At 38.3% G+C, this 8104-nt stretch overlaps 1 pseudogene; it reads left to right on the forward strand.

Annotated features, from left to right (window-relative positions):
* Positions 1-476: 476 nt before the first annotated feature.
* LOC129538098 (heterogeneous nuclear ribonucleoprotein A3 pseudogene) lies at positions 477-1539 on the forward strand (annotated as a pseudogene).
* Positions 1540-8104: the final 6565 nt, after the last annotated feature.

Genomic DNA, 8104 nt, shown 5'->3' on the forward strand with positions numbered 1-8104 from the left:
CTCTGTCCGTGAGATTTCCCAAGCAACAATCCTGGAGTGAGGTGCCTTCTCCTTATCCAGGATCTTCCCCACCTGGGGACTGAGCCCTGGTCTCCTGCCATGCAGGCAGATTCTATACCACTGAGCCACGAGGGAACCACTAGGCCATGTCAGTTGTCACTAATCCCCTTAAATTTGGGTCCTGGATATTAGGTTCAGTAATCTTGGGTCTTGCGTCTTTCTGCACTGCTAAGTTGGGGAAATAAAGAAGGCTTATCAAGAGGTATCTCTGAGAAAAACTTGGGATCTTCAGAGTGTTTACTGATTTGAAAATGACAGAGTCTACAGAAGACAAGATCCTTTTATTCAAGTTAGCAGATGATAAGATTTCAGTGTTTTGGTTTTTTTTTTTTTTTTTCCTACTGATAGGAATAATTCTGAAGTACTTCAGGGTCCCTTATTGAACTCGAATTGGAAGAGGCAAGTCCGGTCTCAAAATGGAGGGTCATGATCCCAAGGAACCGGAGCAGTTGAGAAAGCTGTTTATTGGTGGTCTGAGCTTTGAAACTACAGATGATAGCTTAAGAGAACATTTTGAGCAATGGGGCACACTTAGAGATTGTGTGGTGATGAGAGACCCCCCAAACAAAACATTCCAGGGGCTTTGGTTTTGTGACTTACTCCTGTGTTGAAGAAGTGGATGCAGCAATATGTGCTTGACCACACAAGGTTGATGGGCGTGTAGTGGAATCAAAGAGAGCTGTTTCTAGAGAGGATTCAGTAAAGCCTGGTGCCCATCTAACAGTGAAGAAAAATTTTGTTGGTGGTATTAAAGAAGATACAGAAGAATATAATTTGAGAGACTACTTTGAAAAGTATGGCAAGATTGAAACCATAGAAGTTATGGAAGACAGGCAGAGTGGGAAAAAGAGAGGATTTACTTTTGTAACTTTTGATGTTCATGATACAGTTGATAAAATTGTTGTTCAGAAATATCACACTATTAATGGGCATAACTGTGAAGTGAAAAAGACCCTTTCTAAACAAGAGATGCAATCTACTGGATCACAAAGAGGTCATGGAGGTGGATCTGGCCACTTTATGGGTCGTGGAGGAAATTTTGGAGGTGGTGGAAACTTTGGTGGAAGAAGAGGCTATGGTGATGAAGGTGGTGGCAGCAGAGGGAGTTATGGAGGAGGTGATGGTGGATATAATGGATTTGGAGGTGATGGTGGCAACTATGGCGGTGGTCCTGGTTATAGTAGTAGAGGAGGTTATGGTGGTGGCGGACCAGGATATGGAAACCAAGGTGGTGGATATGGTGGCGGTGGTGGAGGATATGATGGTTACAATGAAGGAGGAAATTTTGGAGGTAACTATGGTGGTGGTGGAAACTATATTGATTTTGGAAATTATAGTGGACAACAGCAATTAAATTATGGACCCATGAAAGGGGGTAGTTTTGGTGGAAGAAGCTCGGGCAGTCCCTATGGTGGTGGTTATGGATCTGGTGGTGGAAGTGGTGGATATGATAGCAGAAGGTTCTTAGAAAATGGCTAAAAAATCAAAAAACATGTTGCATTCATCTGTTTTAAGTCATACCATTTTCAGAGTTCTGTGTTTTCTCTTTAAGGATAGTTTGTGATAGTAATAACTGTCCCTTATGTTAGTGAATTACATTTGTACAAACTGAAACTGTAAATCGTGAACACTGGAAAGCACCATTGTGACATAGAATAAACATCTTAGTAATATATTAAAATGAATGTAAATGGAGGTTAAAATTACATTACTGTGAAACTCATCTTCCAACTCTAAGTTAAGCTTTGGAGATTTGTATTAGTAGGTAATTGTTCAGAGCTTTGAAAACACTGCACATTTCTGTACAATCCAGAATTATCACTTCTTTGTAACTTATTATTCAGCTTGGCAATTGCTTTTGATTTGGTGGATTGATAACATGATATAATATATGTAAGCAGTTTGAAGCTATTCATTTCTACACACTATTTTCTACTAAATGAAACATACAATAAAACTACCTGTGTTGAAATTTGGGGGAAGTTTAGGTCCTTTAAAGAAAAAAAAGAGTATTAATAATCATTGACTACATCTATGATAAAAGTGCTTATTTTGGTTTACTTAGATAATGCTGCAGCTGGTGGAATGATAAGCATTTTAAGTGTTAACACTCTGTGAATGCATTGGATTTAAGAGAATAAACATTTTATAAAAATAAAAAATAAAATAAAATAAAAACTCAGAAGAAAATGGCTACAGTTCTAAGCAGAAAAGAGAGTGAGGAGTTGTCAGGAAAGCTGCAGGTTACTTTGAGACAGTCATCCCAAATGTGTTAGAGGAACTGTAAATATATGCCACAGAAGGAATGACGATCCATATTCAGAAAAGTTACTGCAGCTTAAACAGGAAACCCTTCTGGTTCAGGACTGTCATAGTCACAGTTTGCAAAAAGTGCAGCTATTGATTAATGCAATGTACTGTCAATTAGATGTACATTCCTGAGGTCTATTTTTTAACTGTTGTATCTTTGTCTTTTTCTTTTCATTTCATCAGGTATCAGTTCAGTTCAGTTCAGTCGCTCAGTCGTGTCCGACTCTCCGCGACCCCATGAATCACAGCACGCCAGGCCTCCCTGTCCATCACCAACTCCCGGAGTTCACTCAAACTCATGTCCACAGAGTCGGTGATGCCATCCAGCCATCTCATTCTCCGTCGTCCCCTTCTCCTCCCGCCCCCAACCTTTCCTAGCATCAGAGTCTTTTCCAGTGAGTCAACTCATCGCATGAGGTGGCCAAAGTATTGCAGTTTCAGCTTCAGCATCAGTGCCTCCAATGAACATCCAGGATTGATCTCCTCTAGAATGGACTGGTTGGATCTCCTTGCAGTATAAGGGACTCTCAAGAGTCTTCTCCAACACCACAGTTCAAAAGCATCAATTCTTCGGCGATCAGCTTTCTTCACAGTCCATCTCTCACATCCATACATGACCACGGGAAAAACCATTGCCTTGACTAGGCGGACCTTGGTTGGCAAAGTAATGTCTCTGCTTTTTAATATACTATCAAGGTATATTGCCCTGTAAATTGTGGAAGTGATACCAGGAATTAAAAATTAAGGAATTTTTAATTTTTCAATATTTGTGTAGTTCAGTTTTTCTACATTTTAGTACAGAAACTTTAACAAAACTCAGTTTTGAAGGTGTTTCCTTGTGAGTTAACAAGTAAAGAACATCATTGTTAATTACTATTTTGTATGAATTTTGCTAAAGTTAACTGTAAAGAAACACCTGCTGACTTGCAGTTTAAGGGGAATCTATGGGTGGTGTTGGAGAAGACTCTTGAGAGTTCCTTGGACTGCAAGGAGGTCCAACCAGTCCATTCTAAAGGAGATCAGTCCTGGGTGTTCATTGGAAGGACTGATGCTAAAGCTGAAACTCTAATACTTTGGCCACCTCATTTGAAGAGTTGACTCCTGGAGAAGACTCTGATGCTGGGAGGGATTGGGGGCAGGAGGAAAAGGGGACAACAGAGAATGAGATGGCTGGATGGCATCACTGACTCTATAGACATGAGTTTGTGTGAACTCTGGGAGTTGGTGATGGACAGGGAGGCCTGGGGTCGCAAAGAATCGGACATGACCGAGCGACTGAAATGAACTGAACTGAACTGATTCTCCCCATTTCCAAACCATGAAATAATGGCTCTGACATGTGAAGAGAATAGATATCTGTATGTTTGCAATGTGTGTTTTAGATAATAGAACTGGATATTTAAATTAGCATATTTTTTAATTTAATAGCATTAAGATTTACCTTCAAATGAAAAATCTCAAAATTTAAAAAAAAAAATGAAGTACTTCAGTTTAGTCACTCAGTCATGTCCGACTCTGCAACCCCATGGACTGCAGCGCACCAGGCTTCCCTGTCCATCACCAACTCCTGGAGCTCAAACTCATATCCATCGAGTCAGTGATGTCATCCAACCATCTTATCCTCTGTCGTCCCCTTCTCCTCCTGCCTTTAATCTTTCCCAGCATCAGGGTCTTTTCCAAGGAGTCAGTTCTTCCCGTCAGGTGGCCAAAGTATTAGAGCTTCAGCATCAGTCCTTCCAATGAATGTTCAGGGCTGATTTCCTAGGACTGACTGGTTTGATCTCCTTGCAGAAAACTCTCAAGAGTTTTCTCCAACAACACAGTTCAAAAGCATCAATTCTTCAACGCTCAGTTTTCTTTATAGTCCAACTCACATTCATATATGACTACTGGAAAAATCATAGCTTTGACTAGATGGACCTTTGTCAACAAAGTAATGTCTCTGCTTTTTAGTATGCTATCTAGGTTGCTCATAGCTTCTGTTCCAAGGAGCAAGCATCTTTTAATTTCATGGCGGCAGTCACCATCTGCAGTGATTTTTGGAGCCCCCCCAAAATAGAGTCTCCAACTGTTTCCATTGTTTCCGCATCTATTTGCCATGAAGTGGTGGGACCGGATCCCGTGATCTTAGTTTCTTGAATGCTGAGTTTTAAGCAAGCTTTTTCACTCTCCTCTTTCACTTTCATCAAAAGCCTCTTTAGTTCTTCTTCGCTTTCTGCCATAAGGGTGGTGTCATCTGCATATCTGAAGTTATTGACATTTCTCCCGGCAATCTTGATTCCAGCTTGTGCTTTATCCAGCCTGGCATTTTGCATGATGTACTCTGCATAGAAGTTAAATAAGCAGGGTAACAATATACAGCCTTGACATACTCCTTTCCCAGTTTGGGGCCAGTTTGTTGTTCCATGTACGGTTCTAAATGCTGCTTCTTTGACCTGCATACAGATTTCTCAGGAGGCAAGTAAAGTGGTCTGATATTCCCATCTCTTTCAGAATTTTCCAGTTTGTTGTGATCTACACAGTCAAAGGCTTTGGCGTAATCAATAAAGTGGAAGTAGATGTTTTTCTGGTATTCTCTTGCTTATTTGATGATCCAACGGATGTTGGCAATTTGTCCTCTGGTTCCTCTGCCTTTTCTAAATCTGAGGTAGTTAAAATATTTTAAATATCAGTCCTTACTCTGTGTCAATCTACTACATTAACACGACCACATACCAAAGTCCTTCAATCCACAGGTCCTTTCGAAGTCCTGCAGTGGTTTAAGAACACTGGTGAGCTTTGCAATGAATATGGCCATTCAGATGATAGGATTTGGAATGCCTGGAGTAAGGTCCTGGCCCCCAGCATGCCAACTAAAATATGAAACCTTGCCTAGTAATCTTTCTCCCATACACCCAGTTTATGTGACCTGATGATGTTTGCCTCAATTTTTGCTTGCTTTCATTCTGTAAACCAATACAATAATGTAAAGTAATTAGCCTCCAATAAAAATAAATAAATTAAATTTTAAAAAAAAGAAAGGGAGAGGGGTAGAAATTAAAAAAAAAAACAAAAAAACAACAACACCCATCTGGCTTGAGTCTGATATGTGCATGGCTCTTCCCAGACTCTTAGGAAGCTTAGTTCTGCATTTGGAGCAATGGGCAGCAGATGAATTGACTTTAACATGAACCAACAGCCTGGAATCTAAGTACTGCTGGTCCCAAATTGTTTCCATGTTTGCTGAGCTTCCATGGCTAATGAGACCTAGAATGATAGTCCAACTCTTTGAAAAGAAACATGCTTCACAATGTGAACAATCCCCCATCAATATATTAGCAAGAAATAAACATCATTGCCTGAATTAAACAAAGAGGGGAAATTAAATTTGAAAAGTGTTTATTTTGATGGATGGTTAAAAATTTTTTTTCAATTTATGTCATTTATTATGGCCAATAAAATTCTTAGCTGTTTCCACTTTGGACATTTGAGTTAAAATGTTAACATTTGGGGGTAAATATTATTTTGGTCATAGGAAGACTGCTACCTTGTATAAGCTGAAACAGTTTTCCACTGGAAAAAAAAATTGGAAGGTAAATGTAAAGCAATTGTGCCAATATATTAGTGAGATTTAAGCCATCTAAAAAAAATGAGGAAAGACTGACTCTACACTTTTCTCCTCCTATTAAAAAACCTATAAACTAGAGATTCCTTTGTTTTACTTTTTGAAAATACAGCCTAGTGCCTCGAGTGGCTTCTTTCTCAATACACAATTGATTCTTGGAATGACATTCACTGTGAGTGTGGACAGCTGTGCCTTTGGGACAGAAGCAGTTGTTTCACCTTTGTCATTTTGTACAACTATGGTAGGAGAACTATTTTCTCTCCAAATTACCACTTAAGAGACCTAGAAAGCTAAACAATGTTATTTTGTATGTTTATAAAAGACAAAACAGTTTCTACTCTAAACCACATAGAGGAAAAAGGCAATTGAACTAATGGTATTTTTTTCACAGGGAATATATCACAAGTCATTAAAAATAGAGATGCAGAATATTTAAGGATACACTTAAGATTTTTCACACTGCCAAATCTAATGAAATTTTTTAAGAAGACGATAGATATAAAAAATTTTTCAATGTGTTTTTCTTATCTCATTTGTTTTTGAGAAGACCTTGCATAAGAGATGGAACAAAACATGCCTCACATGACTAGCAAATGCTGGAACAGATAGTTTATGCATTTGTTACTAAGTAACTTTTTCTATTGGCTCTAATAATAAATTACCATTGTTCTTTAACGTTTGATTTGTAATTCTAATAAGCCAAGATAGTGTATTTATCCAGCTGTAGGTAAAAATTCAGTCATATAACTTCAGTGAACCAAGTGTGAACTATTGTAAACATTGTAAAAGGAAAAATATCATAAACTAAGGCTCAGTTCAGTTCAGTTCAGTCGCTCAGTTGTGTCCGACTCTTTGCGACCCCATGAATCACAGCACGCCAGGCCTCCCTGTCCATCACCAACTCCCAGAGTTCACTCAAACTCATGTCCATCGAGTCGGTGATGCCATCCAGCCATCTCATCCTCTGTCGTCCCCTTCTCTTCCTGCCCCCAATCCCTCCCAGCATCAGAATCTTTTCCAATGAGTCAACTCTTCGCATCAGGTGGCAACTCTTCTCCAACACCACAGTTCAAACGCATCAATTCTTTGGGGATCAGCTTTCTTCACAGTCCAACTCTCACATCCCCACGTGACTACTGGAAAAACCATAGCCTTGACTAGATGGACCTTTGTTGGCAAAGTAATGTCTCTGCTTTTTATTATGCTATCTAGGTTGGTCATAACTTTCCTTCCAAGGAGTAAGCATCTTTTAATTTCATGGCTGCAATCACCATCTGCAGTGATCAAGTATAATTTAAGTATAAATATATACCCAGTGTTGTACATATATTTCTTCCCTTTTCTTCCTCCAGGTTTGCTGGTGGATTTGGTGATTATGAAATGAATATGACTAAAAAAGACTTAAATCAACAAATATACTACAATTAAATATATTTATAAGAAATAAATTTCTACAGTGCTCTGATGAGAATGTGTACCATTTTCCTTCAAACTAGCCTTCCATGAAACACAAAATTTGATAGTATTGTATTTTCTAAACTACATATACTAAAGCATTGCTATTTTTATTGTTTATTAATTTTATCAAATTTCTTGCTTAGAATGTTTCATCATTGCCTTCAAGTTGGAATTCTAATCTATACACTACAATTTTTTCAAATTGTCCCCTATCACATTTATTAACACTTTATCAGTATTCCAAATGCTCAAAAACTTCCAAACTTAGCCTTTTTAAACCTGAAATTTGTTGAGAATTCTCTGATAGTCCAGTGGTTAGGACTCAGCGCTTTCACTGCCAAGCACCCAGGTTCAATTCCTGGTCAGGGAACAAAGATCCCACATGCTGCATAGCCCTTCTGAATTAAAAAAAAAAAAAAGCCCTGAAATTTGTTTACCTATGTACTTGAGATGGAAAAGGAGCTATTGTTGTGTTGGCCAATTAACCAGAATTTTTTACATAATTTACAAATATTATTTATAAGGATTTAATTAGAATGTTGACCTTCCTATAACTAAAAAGTATAATCGCAAACTGTTATAGCTTTCTTTCAAGCTATTTTCAGGAGATTGTTATATGGTTAAATATAAATTGCTATGAGAAAAATAATGGATTAAACTTTAACCTAAAGA

Source organism: Moschus berezovskii, chromosome 2 (genome assembly GCF_049115385.1).
Source record: "Moschus berezovskii isolate FMDL1 chromosome 2, NW_MosBer_1.0, whole genome shotgun sequence".
NCBI classification, from domain to species: Eukaryota; Metazoa; Chordata; class Mammalia; order Artiodactyla; family Moschidae; genus Moschus; species Moschus berezovskii.